The following is a 19,217-nucleotide window of genomic DNA, read 5'->3' as shown; positions in this document are numbered from 1 at the left end:
AGCATCTAACTCAGACAGGTATCCCCCAACTGTGCCTAAGATGTCTTCGACAAGGACAAGAGCTCAGCTGCTGTTCTTCCGTTAACCCCATTCGGCTTCTGCAGTGGCTTGGACATGCCACAGGCACCAACCTAAGTGTCAGAGGCCTCCCACGTGCTCTCCTTGTTGTCCTGGGATTTCACATCAATGACCTTTATTTCCAACCCACACCCACACCCTTGTCATTGGATCTGATTGCTGTGGCCTCGTTAGACTGAGTACTAATTTCCTTCAACTTTAAACAATCAGGACTGCACTAAAACTTTGAGAACTCCAAGCAATGGGAAATATGGCAATGATGCATTTTAGATGGTATTAGAGATTTCAAAGAGTTCATGGAAGACAAAACCAAAAGTTGTTTGTTTGAATGCACAAATTTGAAATCGACACCTAGTGTGTCTGTAATATACATTTTCTATGTACATTTTGAAGAGCTCTTACGTAGCTTGAGTTCAGAATTTTTTGTGGTACAGCAGGTTAAACCGCCCACTGTAATGCTGCCATCCCATATGAGTGCTGATTTAAGTTCTATCTGCAGAGGACACCTGGTATCATGGCAGAAGATGGAGGACAGAACAAATTCATCATCTACCCCAGCCAAGTGTTGGTAGTAAGTCTCCTGGGCAAACGGAGACTCTAAGGTGGACTATGTCAACCAGTGGATCCTGGAGAGATTTCATCATGCTTGGAGTGGCAAGATGAGCAGTAATTCAGAACTGTTGAACTACCAAAATCACTTGAGCAAGACCCTCGAAGCATGCCCCTCACAGGGGAGCCTGGAGTGGTGCCAGGTAGCTGCCCTTCATCCTGGGGTGCAGAGGCATTTATAGGGGCTGGGTGGGGCTTCTCTCCTTATCTTTGTCCTTCACTGGATACAGAAAGGAAAAAAAGAGAATGTGGAAAAGGTGATCTTACCCATCTTCCCGTAGCCCTTGACCCTAATCACACTAATCAACTATGTAAAAATCACCAAAAATAAAAATAAAAAACAATTCTTGGAAAAAAGTTCCATCTGTTCTATGTCCAATCCACCTACTTGTTAATGTGCCTGGGAAATGCATGAAAGAAAGCCCAAGAATTTGGCACCTGCCACCTGCAGGGGAGTCCTGGATGGAGTTTTAGGCTCCAGGCTTTTGCCCGACCCAGCCTTGACTGCTGTGGTCCTTTGGGATGAGAACCAGCAGATGGAAGATTCTCTCCCTCTTTCTCTCCCTCAGCAAATCTACATTTCAACTAAGTGAGTAAATCTTCCTTAAAAATCAAACTTTTTTTTTTTGCAGCCAAAATAAACTTACTTTTGAATTCTATTTTCCATAAACGTTTTGAACTCCACCCATACAAACTCCAACAAACCAAATGATGACCACCTAAACACTTTATCCTTTTTCGCCAAAACAATCAAATGCTCCTCCTGCCCACGTATTTTGGCAGCCTGCATTTCTGGTGCCGAAGCCTGTCCTTAGTCTGCAGGGTGATGAGGACCCCTGTTCCTCCCCACCCCACGCTCCACTGAGCTGCAGGACCTTCCAGGACGAGCCTGCTGCGCCTGCCTTGTCCACCTTCCAGGACGAGCCTGCTGCGCCTGCCTTGTCCAGCCCTCCTTGTGGAATCGGGGTGGAGGTCTGCGCGGCATTCCTTGCTGCTAGCTCCTTTCCCCACCCCCTGCCACTACTGCTTTGCCTTCCCATCCCCCCGTAGTGTGTCTCTGTTTTGTCTCTTCTCATTGAATTGATGGCTACTGATTGCTAAAACGCCAGGATGAGGGCTGCACTAGAGTTACTACTGCCCGTCAGTCACTGCCTCCTCCAGCAAGGCACAACCCTCCTGGGGGTACTAAGGACCACCAGGGCAATTTAAGCAACAGGCTGAGACAATTGTTCTGGATGTGAGCAAAGATACACAGGTCACTGGGCCATCCATCCATCATTTCTCACTGCAAATGTTTGGATGCCAGTCGAAATAGCTATGTATAATTTATTACCTAATTGACTAGCCCAAAGGACATGAGAGAAATAACGGAAAAGCCCAGAGGACCTTCCTCTCTGTCTTCCCCTTCTCAATTTTTCTCTCTTTTCATCAAAGTGCATAAACCATGAGCTTCCTTGTTATTCGTATCCCCTGATCATTATCTAACGACCCCTTTCTTTGGCACGCAACCCTCCCTGAACTCCTTCCCAGATCCACCTTTTAATCAAATGGAACGTTAGGGCCATTTGTGACCGTATTTGGAATGATCAGTTATTCCCATGGCAAGCAGTTCAGTCTTGGGAGTCGGGCAAGTTCGTGGAGGAAGGCTGCCAGCAAGGTGGGTGCTTCCCCGGGCACTGCAGCCCTTCCCGCTGCCTTCCAGCTGCCTGTCCAGGTAGCTCTGCATCCTTGCCTTTGTCTCCCAGTTCCTTACAGGTCTCCATGGCTCAGATGCCTTTAATTTCCTCTTTTCATTTACTCACTCACGCTATCTCCTCTCAATTGATGGTCATCCTTTATAGCAATCTCCTCTGAATGTCCTGCTTGTTCATTGCTGTCCATCCTACAGTAGACACAAGTATTATGAGATGCAGGCAGAACGGATCAGCCTGACACACTGGAGAGGATTTAGAGATTTTACACAAGAAGAGGTATTTCTGCTGTATCGTCATAGGGAGGTTCTTGCTTGGATGGACAAAGGATGTGTACCAGGAGGACACAGGCAGGAGATGTGAAGCGGAGCACACAGGCAGGGTGAGGGAATTCATTGCCTCCAGCAGCTTTTACAAAGCACGCAAGCCGCATGCCTTAAGTAACAGAAACATCTTTTTATGCTTCAGGAGGCTGGAAGTTCAAAGCCATGCTCTGTCTGTAGCCTGCAGGAGGGACTCCCTCTTTGCCCGTCCTGGCTACTGTGAAGTCTGTAGCCTTCCTCGGCTTGGAGTGCCATCACTTCAACCTTGGCCTGCATTGGCACCCATGCTCTCTGCTATCTCCCTTTACATGGTTGTCTTCCCACACGAACACTGGTCATACTGGATTTGGGGCCCACCTCACTCCAGGCTGACCTGACAGCAGGTAGTGATGTCAACACCGATCCTATTTCCATATCAGCTCACGTTCCGAAGTCCTGACCATCAGGGTGTCAACAAATACTTCTCTGCAGGGGGAAATGCTGACACAATTTAACCTGTCACCAGGAGCACGCCCTTTCTGAGCACAGCCAGGCCTTCAGCTTGGCTAGGAGGTTGGATATGACGAGAGAATGGTGGAGAGGAATACAGGCTAGCTACTGAAATAACTGAAGAACAAAACGATGGGTGAAGGTCTCTGTATCTCTCATTCCAGTCTAGTAACTTACAGAGAACCATGCAAGGAAGCCACTCATTTCTTCATCATTCATTCACTTACTGATTCAGAAATATTTATTGCATACCATGTGCCAAAAAAACAGCCCAAGAAATTCAGCGGCAATCAAGCCAGGAATGTCCTCACCCTCCTGCTGTAAGGATCCATGCTGTGGTAGTATTAGTCTTCAGTCATGACCTTTTCCATCAACATCCACAATGTTCAGAAGGAACTGCAAGGTCAGTATTAAACACCAACGGGTGAGAAACTGCAAAGCGGGAAAGAAGTGAGCACAGCCCTAGGTAGGTGGCAATCCTGTGCTAAGCTCTTCCGATGTCAAGGCCAGGGCCCTTTATGGGATCAGACGGCTAACTCTTCCAGATGAATAGCACAAGCTCCACATTCCCATAAGGAAAACAGTAAGCCCTCAAGTGACCCCGCCGGAAGGTGACGGCAGAGCATGTGGCCCCATATTCAGCCAGTAGCTGAAGTTCAAGAGGCACAGAGGACAATACTCACCCACTTCTCCCACTCATTGGGAATAACGGGGCTGCACCTGGGCCAGCAAACAGAGCTGGCAGCAAGCTTTCAACTATACTTTTGCCATCGACAAATTGCAAAATGCCTCATGTCTCCAGGGAAAAGTGGATTCTCTTGATACGTGATTCCATCCAATCACAGTCCCTGAAGTTAATACTTTCTATAAACTACATTTAGTCTCTGAATTGGATCATACTTGTAGAAATTGTGTTCTAGCCCTACAAAATACCACACAGAATTTCCTTTCCAAGAACTAATGTGCATCAAGCAGCTCTTACTTCTTATAATTTTACCAGTGAGTCTGTCCTGGCAGGGAATTTTCCATTAAAACATACATGATTTCACAAAAAAGCAAGGAAGAAGGAAGGAGAAGAGAATGAATAATTACGGTAACATCCTGAGGGATATGCACACGTCATCCGGCAGCCCTCTCGTCCCAGGGACCTTTGGTCTTAGGGATTCGGTATGAGGACACACGTGCTGTGCAAGAGCAACCCCTGGCACTCCCGACACGCTCTAAGTGGCAGGGCACAACTGGTTACACTCCTTCACTCCTGGCTTTCAGATTGTGCACGCAGGGATCAAGACTGGCCTGCCACAGGGGACCCCGAGTGACTTTGAGGAGTAGGGCAACAGAAAATCAAAGATGTGCAGGCTAAGCCATTGACATTTCTTCTGAAAACCATATAGTGCATTCTGTGCTCATCTCAGCAGTGAATTCTTCATCCTGACTCCCTACTAACCAACTAACCAACACCTGAAGTTATTTATTGAGGTATTTATGTGAAAGGCAGAGTTATAGAGAGAGGGAAAGAAACAGAGAGAGAGAGAGAGAGAGAAAAAGAAAGAAAGAAAGAAAGAAAGAAAGAAAGAAAGAAAGAAAGAAAGAAAGAAAGAAAGAAAGAAAGGAAGGAAGGAAGGAAGGAAGGAAGGAAGGAAGGAAGGAAGGAAGGAAGGAAGGAAGGAAGGAAGAAGGAAGGAAGGAAGGAAGGAAGGAAGGAAGGAAGGAAGGAAGGAAGGAAGGAAGGAAGGAAGGGAGGGAAGGAGGGAAGGAGGGATATATCATCAGTCTTTCATGCCCTAGCCTGAGCCAGGCCAAAACCAAGAACTTGAGATTCCATGTCAGCCTTCCACATGAGAGACAGGGGCCCAAACACTCCAGCTGTCCTCCACTGCACTCCCAGGAATATTAGCAAGGAACTGGATCAGAAGTGGGGCAGCTGTGACTCCACACGGGATGCTGGCGTTACAGTTGGTGACTTAATTCAATGTGTCATCATGCCGTCCAACACTCTTCAATGTTAAAGGCTCAGAGTTCTCAATGGACGGTGCTCCCTAGAAGATTCTCCTGGGTGTGCACCTGCCAGAATGTGTGTGTCATGGAAGTCAAGGTTAAAAGATTTCAATAAGAAATTACTAGAGTATATTTTAAATTTTATTATTTTGCTTAAAGATTTATTTCTTTTTATTGGGAAAGCATATTTACAGGGAGAAGGAAATACAGAGAGAAAGATCTTGTTTGCTGGTTCACTCCCCAAGTGGCAGCAATAGCCAGAGCTGAGCCGACCAGAAGCCAGGAGCCAGGAGCTTCTTCTGGATCTCCCATCGGAGTACAGGGTCCCAAGGCTCCTCTACTGCTCTCCCAGGTCACAAGCTACTCCCAGTGGAGCAGCTGGGATACAAACTGGCACCCATATAGGATTCTGGGGCATTTAAGGCAAGGATTTAGCCACTGAGCCATCTTACTATCCCAAATTTTATTATTTTTTGAAAATGTATTGAAAGCCAGAGCAAGAGAGAGATCATCTATATGCTGATTTGCTCCTCAAATCATTGCAGCAGCCAGCTCTAGGCCAGGCTCCATCCAGGAGCCAAGAATTATGTCCTGGTCTCCTATATGAGTTGTAGTAGTCCACATAATTTGGTCATATTTCATTGCCTTTCCAAGTTCGTCAACCGGGAGCTGGGTCAGAGTAGAGAAGCTTAAAGTGGCACGGCAACGCGGGATATTCACATTGCAAGTGGCAGCTTAACCCATTTCACCACAAGGCTGCTAACGTACATTTTTTGTTCTAGCTCCTTAGTTCTAATACTTGTCATAGAGAGCTATGAAACATATCAATATGATAAAGAAATATAGAATTTTGTTTTAGCCAACGTTCAGCAATGAGGTCCCAAATGTGTCTACACAGAGCAAATGGATAAAAGAAACAGGAGGAAGGAAGGGAGTGGAGTTGTTCAGCCTAGTGGCTAAAATCTCAGTACGACAGGAGGCGTCACGGGGAGTGGTCTAACTCCATGCACCAAAATGCCACCCCTGAACCCCACTGTTCAAAGCAGCAGAGCCTGACAACTTAATGGGCGCAGACTAACTCAAATACTCTTCCGACATAAGCTACAGTGCACTCTTTCATAAAATGACTAAAATACGAAAACTATTTCACTACTTAAAAGTTTAAAAAGGACACACGACATAGGACAAAATATCACCATTACATATAATTTTGTCTTCTGGGTATTTATATGTTTTAGCGTGTTGGCTGAAAAGCAATGGAGAGGGCATGTTCAGGGCGACTTTGGGGCACCGTTATCCTCCATTGCAGTGCCTAATTCGAGTCCCCACTTTTCTAATTCTCCCTCCTACTAATCCACAATTTGGAAAAGGGCAGGCAATGGCTCAGGCACATTGGTCCCTGCCGACCACATAAGAGACCAGCCTCCTGGAGCTAGTTTCATCCAGTTCCATGAAGTCACTTGGGGAGTTAATCAGTTCTTAGAAGATATTTCTGTTTCGTTTTGTTTTTTCCTCTCTGCCCTTCAAATAAAATTGATCGTTAAAAGGAAACAAAGAGGGCCTGGTGCAGTGGCCTAGCTGCTAAAGTCCTCACCTTGAACGCACCAGAATCTCATATGGGTGCTGGTTCTGATCCCAGCAGCCCCACTTCCCATCCAGCTCCCTGCTTGTGGCCTGGGAAAGCAATTGAGGACGGCCTAAAGCCTTGGGACCCTGCACCTGTGTGGGAGACCTGGAAGAAGCTCCTGACTCCTGGTCCTGGCTCCTGGCTTCTGGCTGGTCCAGCTCCGGCCATTGGAGCCATTTAGGGAGTGAACCAGCAGATGGAAGATTTTTCTGTCTCTCCTTCTTTCTGTAAACTTGCCTTTCCAATTAAAAAAAAAAATACATCTTTATTATAAGTAAGTTCTGAGTATTCACTTTCCCTACAAAGTGATCTGGTTTTTCTCGTTTGACCAAGGCCCTGTGAACTTGAGCTATAGATTCTATATGCTAACTTTCTCTTATAGCTGTATGTATAATCCATGAATCTAGTCTTACATAATTTGTGTGTGTGTACTTAAAATTTTTTTTTTTTGAAAAATAGGAACTTTCAATAGAGAGGGTTATACAGTAAGCGGTGAATGCTCCGTGATAATGGCACTGTGGTTTTCAGTAGAATTGCTTATTTTCAGAAGATACACAATGAAGTACATGTTCAGGATGGAAAGATTTTGATATCTGCAGCCTAACTGCAAACGGCTCAATCAAAAGTGTAGCTCGGAACAGGTGTTCAGCATACACTTGCGACACAAGCATTGTGTGTCGGAGCACCTGAGTTCCCATGCCAGCTCCCACAGCAGGCACCCTGATGGGTGGCAGGGGACCGCCCCAGAGCTGGGACCCTGCCACACAGGTGAGAGACCATGGCTTCAGCTTGGTCCAGCTCTGCCTGTTGCAGGGTGAACCAACACATGGGAGGTCTCTCTCTCTCCTCTCTCTCTCTCCTCTCTCTCTCTCTCTCTCTTTCCTCTGCCCCTCAAATATATACAATAGATTAGGGAAAAAATACTCTTAAGAAAAGATTAACTAACAGAGTGAAAATGGCAAGAGGTTACTAATTTTTTAATCCAAGAAGTAGATACTTGAGTGATTATTCACTTTGATATATATTCAAAACTGTTTATAGTACACATTTGATTTTCTTTTTTAAAGGAAGTTAATAGGCCCAGTGTGATAGCACAGCGGCTAAAGTCCTCGCTTTGAACTTGCCAGGATCCCATATGGATGCTGGTTCTAATCCCGGCTGCCCTGCTTCCCATCCAGCTCCCCGCCTGTGGCCTGGGAAAGCAGTCGAGGACATCCTAAAGCCTTGAGACCCTGCACCCACGTGGGAGATCCAGAAGAATCTCCTGGCTCCTGGCTTCAGACCGGCTCATCACCGGCCGTTGTGGCTACATGCGGAGTGAAATCATCAGATGGAGGATCTTCCTGTCTGTCTGTCCTCTCTGTATATCTGCCTTTCCAATAGAAATAAATAAATCTTTTAAAAGGAAGTTACTTTTAAACGCACATACACACATACACACACACAAACCAGAAGCAGGAACATGAATATTCAGGCCAATCAAAACAGCCCATGTTTTGTGCGTGTGTGTTTATGAGTGTGAGCATATCTCTGCTTTGTGTTATTTCAGGGACGTGTCCGATGCACTCAGATCGATGCTACCGTGTTCTCGACTCCCTGGGAGGCAAGAGGCGGGCAGGCTTAAGACCACAGCCAAGTTCACAGCCTGAAGGCATTCATGATGAGTTGACATTCGACTTTATAATCCAATTCCAGCCAGAAAAATAAATGGATAATCTAATTTTTGATCTAAGTATATTTTTGAGAAAAATTACTACACGTGCAATGACTTGAATGCTATTTCCTTGTTTGAGGGTAATCTAAATGAAACTGTCGACATTTGCTTGTACCTTCCTGATCGGATTTGCGTGATGACAGAAACCATTTCCTGGCTTTTGATTACTAATGTCTGATCAACTCTTCCAAGGATCTGAAATGCCACAACAATCTTCCAAGGCATGAATTCTTCCAGAATAATGTTCGGCTGCAGATATTAACCTCTACAAAGGAGGACTGTCTGGATAGGTGCAAATGTAAAGAAACCATAGCCTATGAAAACTCCAATTTTGGTACATTTTCATTTGCTAAATCTTTTCAACTTTAACAAGCATCTGTCAAGATATACATGCGAAACACTCTATCTTTTATTGTGTTCTTCAGAATGTCAATTTTAAATTTAAATTACCCCAAAATATTTTGGAGGCGAGGGTAAGACACAGGATCTTGAAAATGACAGAAATGTTAATTTATGAATAAGAAAATCCAATCCAACCCAGAGCAAAAACAACACAATCCGAAGGGACTGATGACGCAGATTCGGAGCTAAATTTATCTCAGTCCACACTGGGTGACCTCTCTTTCTTCTTGTGACATTCGTAAGTGGAGTTGTCAGGATATATTTTTTTAAATTATGCACATTTTGACCAAGCCTGCTGTCCTCTTCACTCTCAATTCTAGGATTCTAAGTCTAAAGAAGTAACAAAATTAGGATTCGGCTGCTGTTTAGGATAAAGATATAATTACACAGTTGCTCATTCACTATGCCCGCCAGGGTCCAAAGGACAAAGATAACCCAACCTTCACCTCCACGGAGCGCAAACCTAGCTCTCTGTCGCCATCACCTGGCGCACATGCATACTGCAGCCTCACAGCATCCCTAACCGATCGCTCCCTGTGATCAAGTTAAGGGTGAAGGTGAGTTACTAAGCACAGAAGGGGTCCTTTGTGGAAAATAATGGGACTCAGCTTAGGACCCAAATCACCTCTAAAAATATCCTACTACTTGATTTCAGTGTGTGCCACAAGGTCAAACATTTAATTCTGTTTTATTTTTTAGTATTTTCATAAGTATTACTCCTGTTTCTCCAATGAAAATTGAGGTTCCTTCATGGCAAGGAGCGTAACAGACTCTGCACTTTTCACTGTGTTCCATGCATTATATCACCTGGCAGATTAGGCTGGAAGGCTGGCAATGTGACACACCCACATCCTAATAAACAAGCGATGGTTCAAATCCCAGCTGATCCTCCCTGACCCAGGTCCCTGCTACTATGCCTGGGAAAGCAGCTGAAGATGACCAAGTGCTTGGACCCCTGCACCCGCACGGGTAAGTACAGACGGAGCTCTAGGCTCCAGGATTTGACCTGGTCCGACTTTGGCTGTTGCAACCATCCCGAGACTGAAAATGCAGACACAAGAACTTTCTATCTGCCCCTTTCTCTCAGGAACTCCAGAAATAAACACATCCAGTTTAAGAAGAGAGATTAACTTGTCATTTAGTATCTTGCTTCATTTTTAGCAAGCCAAAACAACAATATAAAAAAAAATTGAAAGTGTTTCGTACTGATGAATAAACAATATTAAGCACCATTAATATACTGGCTATCGTTATTAACAATAATAAATAAAAGTGCTACACATGTGGACAGAGGTCAGCTAGCACTAGGAGCTTAACCGAGTTCACTAATTTTTCTGACTTGTTCTACAGTATCAAGTTCAGGGGAGCCTTTTCAGGACTGGTGTCTAAAAGTGCGCTAGGTTTCTCCGGCCGTGGGCAGCTGTCTGGGTTGCCTTGCACCTAGACAAATGTCACACTGCTGAGAGAAAAGTAGCCACTGGCTTGTAGGCATGGCATTCTGGACCTGGTTAATGCCAACTCTGTGTTAACTATACAAGTGTGCCAGCACAGATCCCTATTCTAGTTTTTTTTTTTTTTAATTAATATACAGAGGGAACTCTGCATCCTGCCAAGCATCACAGTGTGACAGAAGGTGGGGGACAGGGACACCAGATCAGGACACACCATCCTGGCCCCCACGCATGCAGCATGCCACTTCTGGGCAGGGAGGCAGCAGACTGCTCTGGGAAGGAGGGGTCTGGGGTTATGTTGGAATGGGGACTCATGAGGCCATGTTTGACAAATAGGGAGTGACTTTGGGAGCTTCCATGGACCAGGCAACTGCATTTGCAGATAGGGAATGGAGCTGAGACGAGATGGCTTAGAGGGAGGGAATCTGTAGGACATGTCTGGGTCAGGCTAAGGCACCAACCCACCTGAGCTAGGCTAAGTAACATCACCTGCCATCTGCCAGAACATACAACGGCATGCTTGGCTGGGGTAGGCTGCAGTATTTGCTTGCAAGTATTGGAGCCAGGGGTGGACCATGTCAGGCTGGGCTACAGCACCCACAATCCTACAAGGGAACTGGATCTGAGGGCAGATGGTGTGGAGGACTTGTGGGCTCGCTTCTGTGGACTGCTGTGGACTCCCCAGTTTGCACAAGAGTTGGGGTGATGACAGGCCAAGTCAGCTGGACCATGGAGCTCTTGACACTCATGGAAGCTAGGGCTAGGAGAAGGCTGGACTGGGCTGGGCTGCAGCATCTGCTGGCATATGGGAAGGCAGGGATTGAAGGCAGACTATACCAGGGAGGGCTGTGGCACTTGCCAACACGTGGGAGATCTGAAGCTGGGAGCAGGACTGGGCCTGTTGGAGGAACTTGGGGAACTCCCCTGCTAGGCCGCAGCTCCTGCTGGTGAATGTGAGAACTGGGTTTGGGGGTAGGCTAGGCTAAGCTGCGCCACCAGTCAGTATATGTGTGGGCTGGGTCTGAGGGAGGGCCAGGCTGAGCCAGTTCACAGCACGTGCTGGCATGTGTGTGAGTAAGGACGGGAACAGGCCAGGCTGGTTTGGGCCACACAACCTGTCATTTCACATGAGGGCTGAGTCTAGGGCAGACCAGGCTGGGCTAGGTTGAGGCACCCACAAGCATGAGCTGGGACTAGAGTCAGGCTTGGCTGAACCAGGCACCTGCTGGTGAATACCAAGACTGGGGGTAGGTCATGTCAGACTGGGCTTTAGTATCTGTCAGTAGGCACAAGACCCAGGTCTGGGTCTGGTAGGGGAACTCTAGGGACTTTTCTACTAGGCAGCTACTTCTGCTAGTGAATGTGAGAGCTGGGACTGAGGGTGGATCTGTCTAGGCATGACTATGTAGCACTCATGAGCCAGCTTGTGGGCTAGATCTGGAGGCGAGATAAACTACACAACAGCCAGAATATGTGTGGGCCAGCCAAGCTAGGCCGCAGCAGCCTCTGGCATATGCTGGGACTGGATACGGGTCATGTCAAGCTGGACTGTACCACCTTCTGGTAAGCGCAAGATCCAAGGCTTGGAGCGGCCTTGGTAGGGCAATTGTGGGCACTCCCTTCCTAGGCTGCAGCTTCCACTGTGGAGCATGAGAGCCAGGGATGGGGGTGAGCTGGGTTGGACAAGGTGGCAGCACCCATCAGCATACATGTGGGCCGGGTCTGGGGACTGACAGACTGAGCTAAGCTGCAGCAGATGCTGGCAAGCACAAAATCCAGGGTTGGAGTGGGCCTGGTGGAAGTTACTGGGGGGTCACCCCAGCTAGGCCACACCACCCACTGCTGCATGTGAGATCTGAGCCTGTTGCAGGCTGGGCTGGGCTAGGACACAGCCCCTGTAGATTTATGTGAGAGATGGGGCTAGGAATGGAACTGACCAGGCAGCTGTATCCACTGGTATGTGCATTGGCTGGTGCAGGTGATGGACTGAACCTAAACCTGAACTAGCTAGTGTACACAAGAGTCAAGCATGAGGTCAAGCCAGATGAGGTTACTTGGGAGGACTAATCAACTAGATCAACTAGATCACTGGTCTCAAACCCCAGCCACAGGGAATATCACAGAATATGTGGTCTGACCTTGAAGTGCATGGACTAGTGCTGGCCTCCTCAGGAGCTGATTGTGTGGTGGACAGCATACCCAGATGCATACAGAGAACATGTCAGCCAGTTCATTAGGCCAGCAGGGGATGTCAACTGCCTTGTCAGAGGATGGAAAGTAGAACAGGTTGGACAAGTCTCCAAGCTTTGCCTCTTTGAGCCTGTGAATGCATTAGAATGGACTTGGTCAGCCAACAGACCTTGGAAAGATTTTCTCAATCCTGGTACAATGAAGCTGGTATTGTGTCAGAGCTATCAAAACCACTCAAAGTCACATCCCTGGAACATTCTTCCCCACATCGGGGTCTCTGTCTAAGGCAACCATCAAATGACCATCTCTGTCCCCAGAGCTGATGTAGTTTGGCAACAAGGAGAAATGCCCCTAAGCCTTCCCCACAGAGGATACAGGAGAAAAAAAAAAAAGAACCAAAACATTTATCCTGGCCATCACGCTCCATGCCTTGAGCCTCCACACCTTAATCGGATGCCCACATAACTGTACATCCTTCTCAGATATAAACAATATTAAACATAAAAGTTTTAAAATCTAAAATAAAAAGTATATTAGGCTTTCATGATTTGTTCTTTCAATCGTATTCATGTAATGTTAAGTAACACTACACAAAATTCTACAGTGAAGTAAGCCTCGGTACCCAAAAAGCCATCCGCTAGAAGGCTATCCCGTTTGTGTTGGATTCGGTTGTCCATTAATGTCAAGCAACGTCTGCTCCTGTGGCCCCAGAACTGACTTCTTTCTCCTTATTTTTCAATAGGAAGTGTCTAAGTATTCCCGAGAACTCATGGATGTGCTGCTTTCCATCCTCCCCCACTTCACACACAAAGTTTTATTTCATTATGCAGACTTCATAGACTCCAAAGTAAGGACCCGAGTTTTTCTAGGCGATTCCTTTTCATTTTGTTGGCATGTAATACGATTCTGCTATTTTATTTGCAGATGATCAGCTGAGCTTCAGAATTATGCCAGTTAGATAACAGCATCTGATACCTCTTCCTACTTATCTGTCTATATGTTAAGAGTCCTGCTAATGTGCTTAAAGGGTTGGATTAGAGGCCGTGGATTCCCTAGATTATGTCCCAAGTAAACATTGCCAATTTGGTTTAACCGTGCAAAAAAATCAGCCGCTGATCTAAAATAACTCTATTCTTTTAAATATCTGCAAAAAGAGTGCAGTCTTTCTCAGCCAGGCATTTCCTGTTAGAAGGAGGTTAACATATGTTCCGATTCTTCGATTAATGCTGGGTGAGACAGGAAGACCAAGTTAACTCACTACATTTCTGCTGTTTGTTTACTCAGTCTTCATTCAACGGAAACAAGCAACACTGCTTGCTGCTCTTGCTCTTTCTGTCTGGTGTATCCTTCCTGGCATCATTTCCTATCTGTCGTGTCTTTAAGAACGCTGACTACTCAATACCAAACGAGTTCTGTGGCAACTCCGGAAAGTACAGTCATAATAAAAAAGGACACAAATGTCTCCCCTCGTGGAACTCTTACCTGGTTAGGTATGAATAAACTATATTGAATGGGAAATGACTATCCATGCTAAAGACGTGGAATAATGAATGTGGCGGAGGTAGGATCGTAATTTTTAGTGAAGGTTGTCAAAGGAGTTTGGACTTGTGTGATATTTGAGAAAAATCTGTACAAGATGAAGACAAAACATGCAGGTTTCTGCTCAGACCTTTCTAGAAAGAGGGCGTAGCAAGAGCACATGACTGCAAAGAGATTATGTTTTATGCTCAGTTTGCAGAAGAGATGGACGAAGGCCCGCATAACAGAACTAGAGCAAGACGAGGTAAGCTTTTGTCTTGTCTTGCTCTCCTCACAAGTTGCCACTGTGCCTGCCGTTGATTACGGCATCACTGATGAATCAGTTAATGGTTTGGGTGGTAATGTAAAACATGTTGTCAATATTAAAAAAGAAGAAAAAAAAATCCTGAATTGCCCTAAAACCAGCCTAATAATTTTAGTGGTAATTAAGAAATTTCGTCTGGTAGCCCCGATTTTGATGTGCCATTGAACCAGAAATGACTTTTGCTCACTTAGATTTTTAGATGAGTTTGGGATGTCAGGTTGGAAGCATATCACAACGCTCATATTTTTTTCTTTTCTTTTTTCATTTTCATGTTAAAGCATGTAGGAGGAATTGGTGCTTTTATAAATGCTGGAAAATGCCAGCAAACGTCATGGGGTAAAACTCAGCTCTCTCAGCAAGCTTAACTGCCCTACTCAGACTCAGAGAAATTGCCATTTCAGAACTTATGTTTTGCTTCCCAACTTGTTTCTAAAAATGCCATTTGTAGAATTATACTTTAAAGTGCACTGCTTGGCCCATCATCTTATCAGAACTTACTGCGCCTGTAAGAACGGCTCTCAGATGGCAGGCGGTGGGCCTATTAAACACACGTGGCATGCTCACAAGCCAAACTGATCAAATCTGAGCCACGGTTGCACCCGCTCCTGCATCTGACCCACGTTAGACCCTGTGTTAGCATTTCCTGCAGTTGCTTTTTGAGTTGTCATGGGACTCATTTGAATCTGTAGCCTTTCCACGTTAAGTTTTAATTCTAGCAGGAGATTTCTATGTATTTCTGGCTGATTTTTTATGATTTCTTGGCTGATTTTTCTTGAAATTCAGGAAAACATGTATGTTTCCCCCAACATAAATGGAAACACTAATTGTAAAAGATCTACCCCCACCATGACACCACATCCTGAAAGCTTCTGGGTTTTATTTGGATCTTCAAGAATTAAGATGTTCTCATGTATTAGTGTCTCTAGGACATGCAGCTTACCAGGTTGGAATGATTATTTGTTGCAGTGAGCAGGAACACACACCATGGGGACCAATGGACCTTCTTGGCAAAACGGTATTAAGAGGGCTGGTGTGGCACACAAGCATCCCACAAGGGTGATGATTCGTGTCCCAGCTGCTCTATTTCCTATCCAGCAACCTGTTAAGTGGCCTGGGGAAAGCAGCAGAAAATGGCTGACATGTTTGGGCTCCTGCCACTCACGTGGGAGATGTGGGTGAAGATGTTGGCTCCTGGTTTGGCCCAGTCCAGGGCTGCCTATTGTGGCCATCTGTGGAATGAACCAACAGAGGAAAGATCTCTCTTCCCATCTCACCTCTTTCTGTAACCCAACTTCAAAATAAGTAAAAAATCCTGGGCAACCTGTTGGCTCAATTGGTTGATCTTCTCTCTGAAAGTACCAGCGTCCCATTCGAGTGCCAGTTCATGTCTCAGCTGTTCCACAACCAGCCAGCTCCCTGCCTGTTGCCCAGGAAAGCAGTAGAGGATGGCCCAAAGCGTTGGGACCTTGCACCTGTGTGGGAGATCCCGAAGATGTTCCTGACTCCTGGCTTTGGGTCAGCTGAGCTCTAGCTGTTGCTGCCATGTGGGGAGTGAGTAAGTGAATGGAATATCTTTGTGTGTCTCCTTCACCATAAGTCTGTCTTTCCAATTAAAACAAACCAAAAAGAGAGAGAGAGAAGAAAAGAAAGGCCAAACTGTTATGTGAGGGGCTCTGGTTGGTGTTACGGTATGTATAACAGTTTGATCGTCTCCATGTGCCCATGCGGGGGTGGGGAGGCTTTGCCCTATTGTCTTGTTCACGGGTAATGGATTAAGGGCAGAAACTTGATCTGATTATACCCCTTAGGAAATGGGCCCTGTGGAACATCATGAGATCAATTCTTAGGAAAGGGCTGATCACGCAGGCAGACTGCGCTTCCACCATTCTGTGCCTAACTCAGTGAGGCTCCCTGCTCATGGACAGCATTTTAATTAAAGTAACAAAACTCTAACTTTTCTCTCTCTTTTAAAAGATTTACTTTCCAGAGTTACAGAAAGAATCTTCTGTCTGCCAGTTCACTCCCCGATTGGCCACAGTAGCCAGGGCTAAGGAGTCTAGAGCTTCTTGCAGGCAGCCAAGTAATTGGGCCATCTTCGGCTGCTTTCATGGCACATTATCAGGAGCTGGATCTGAAGTGGAGCAGCTGAACCACAAAACAGTGCTCCCATGGGATGCCAGAGCTGCAAGGAGAGGCTTATTCTGCTATATCATAACACTAGGCAGACTAATTTCATTGGTATTTGAGGAAGGGTCTAAAGAACAGGGTATTTGCTCCTGTTTGGGTGTTAGAAAGTGGAGTCAATTCTGTGATCTCAGTGAACAAGAAGAGAGGAGACTGAGAAAAAAAGCTGTAATTTGAAAGGATTAGTGGATATCTGTTTAAAAAAATTGTTGGTACTTTTATGTTTATTATTTTCTTTTTTTACTTCCATTATTACTATTATTATCATTCTATGATACAGTTCCATAGGCCCTGGGATTCCTTACCCCCTCCTCAAATCCCCTCCCCCCACCCACTGAGTTCTCTTATATTATTATTACAGTATAGTTCTTCATAAACTGTCACGTGTCCATCATTGCAGGCATGGACAATGGCAGAGAGTCCAGCATCCTAATGTCAAGATACAGTAAACAGTTTCATTGGGAAGCCATCTTTGTCTAGAAGTAGAGATGCATACTGCATTGTATCCTCATATCTGAATATAATAGTCTCCATTATACAGTTACTATACTTCCCCTTAAATAAAAAGCTACAATACAAAAATAACAACAGGAAGAAAAATAGAAATTTACAATGCAATGAAGTGAAATAACATACTATTGGATATGACAGGTCTCTATTACACCATTACTATACATCTCCTCAGATGAAAAGCCACAAAACAAAATGAACAAGAAGAAAAAATAAATCAAAAACACCATAAAGTTAAATAATATGCTTCTGAATGGCTAATGTGTCACTGATGAAATGAAAAAGAAAAGTCAAGAATCTTCTTGGGGAAAATGAGGCTACTGTATAATCTATGAGTCACTGAAGCATTTAACGAGGAAGAAAGTGTCTTAGAGAGATAAAACTAAAAAGAAATCAAAATCCATGAGCTATACTTTCCATTGATCTTTGTTGGTAAGATATGTCTTCTGTAGGCAACAAATAGATGAGTTTTGTTTTTTAATCCAGTCTACTAACCTATGACATTTGATGAGTTTAATCCATTTACATTCAGGATTAATATGAGTGGGTGTAATTAGGTCCTGTCATTTTAACAATGGATTATTCACTGATTCAGTCTTCTGATGTTATTTTACTGGGATGTTCTTCACATATGCCTTTGTTTTGGTGGATGCTATTCTCTGTCAAGAGGTCATCTTTAAGTATCATTTGTAGGGCAGGTTTGAAAGAGCTATACTCTTTTAAATTTTCTTTACTGTGGAAGAATTTTATTTCATTTTCAAAGACAAAAGAAAGCTTTGCTAGGTATGTTATCCTAGGCCAACAATATTTTGCTTTTAGAATCTGGAATATGTTGCTCCATTCTCTCTGGCCTGTAGAGTTTCCTGTGAGAGATATCCTGTGAATTTAACTGGCATTCTTTCATATGTCAATTGACTTTTTTCACGTGCACATTTAAGGATCTTTTCCTTATGTTCAATTGAGGAGAGCTTGATTATCATGTATCGCTTTTGATCAAGCCTGTTGGGAGTTCTGTATACCTCCTGGATGTTGTTTTCCACTTCTTTCTCTCGGTTAGGGAAATTTTCATTAACTACAAGTTGTAAACCCAGCTTCTCTTTTTGCACCTTCTGGGACTCCCACAACTCTTATATTTGACCTTTTAATAGTGTCTTTCAGTTCTTGAAGACTTTTTTAGCTTGTCCCAGCTCTGCTTCCAGCTTTTTGTTTGTTCCCCCTGGTGACGGGAAATATCTTCCAATTCTGAGATTCTTTCTTCTGCTTCATTCATTCTATTTTGGAAATTCTCCATTGTACTTTTACTTTGCTCCACTGTATTCTTGATTTGTAACAGATCAGCTTTCATTTCATTCATTTCCAGTATGACATATTCCTTGAATTTCTTGAACACCTGCTTTACGTGCTTCTCATTGTTGATAAGAAGTTTTATAATAAGTATTTTGAATTCTGTTTTCCCCATTTTCTCGATGTCTTTCTCAGTTAACTCTGAAGTTGGCAAAGTTTTTGCTCTTTTGCAGGGGAGTCTTTAGTAATATTCATTGTGCCTCTGTCTCTTTTGCTCTTGGTCATTGTACTTCTGATTATCATTCTTCTCCTTGGAGCAGGTTTCTAAGCTGTGTCACCCATAGGTCTACAATTCGATTTTTTTTAGAGTAATTTTTTTTTTTTTTTACAATCTTTACATAGTTAATTTGGGTAAAAAGGTTTAAGGGCTACAGGAAAGTGGGTAAGATTATTATTTCCATATTGTTTCCTTCATGTATCTGAGGTAAAGGGGGATATTGAGGGAAAGGCCCCACCTGATTTCCCACCCACCCCAAGTCCCGCATGTGGGGCATGCTCCGAGATACTCGCTCAAGTGGTTTCGATAGTTCACCAGTTATGAATCACTGCCAGTCTCGCCTCTCCAAACACGATGAGGTCATTGAAGAATCCACTGATTGGCACTGTCCATCATAGCATCTCTATTTGCCTGGTATTTTGCTGCCAACCTGTAGCTGAGGTGGTTGATTAACTTGTTCCATCTTCTGTCCCTTCATGGTTAGGGTTCTGAGTCCGGCAGTTCGACTGGGGAGATCCCCAAAGAAACTTCGTCTGAGGTGTTCCCA

This window comes from Ochotona curzoniae, unplaced genomic scaffold (assembly GCF_017591425.1).
Source record: "Ochotona curzoniae isolate NIBS_2020 unplaced genomic scaffold, NIBS_Ocur_1.0 contig_4105, whole genome shotgun sequence".
Lineage (NCBI taxonomy): Eukaryota > Metazoa > Chordata > Mammalia > Lagomorpha > Ochotonidae > Ochotona > Ochotona curzoniae.
The sequence above is the reverse complement of the archived record's forward strand: the minus strand, read 5'-3'. Positions refer to the sequence as shown.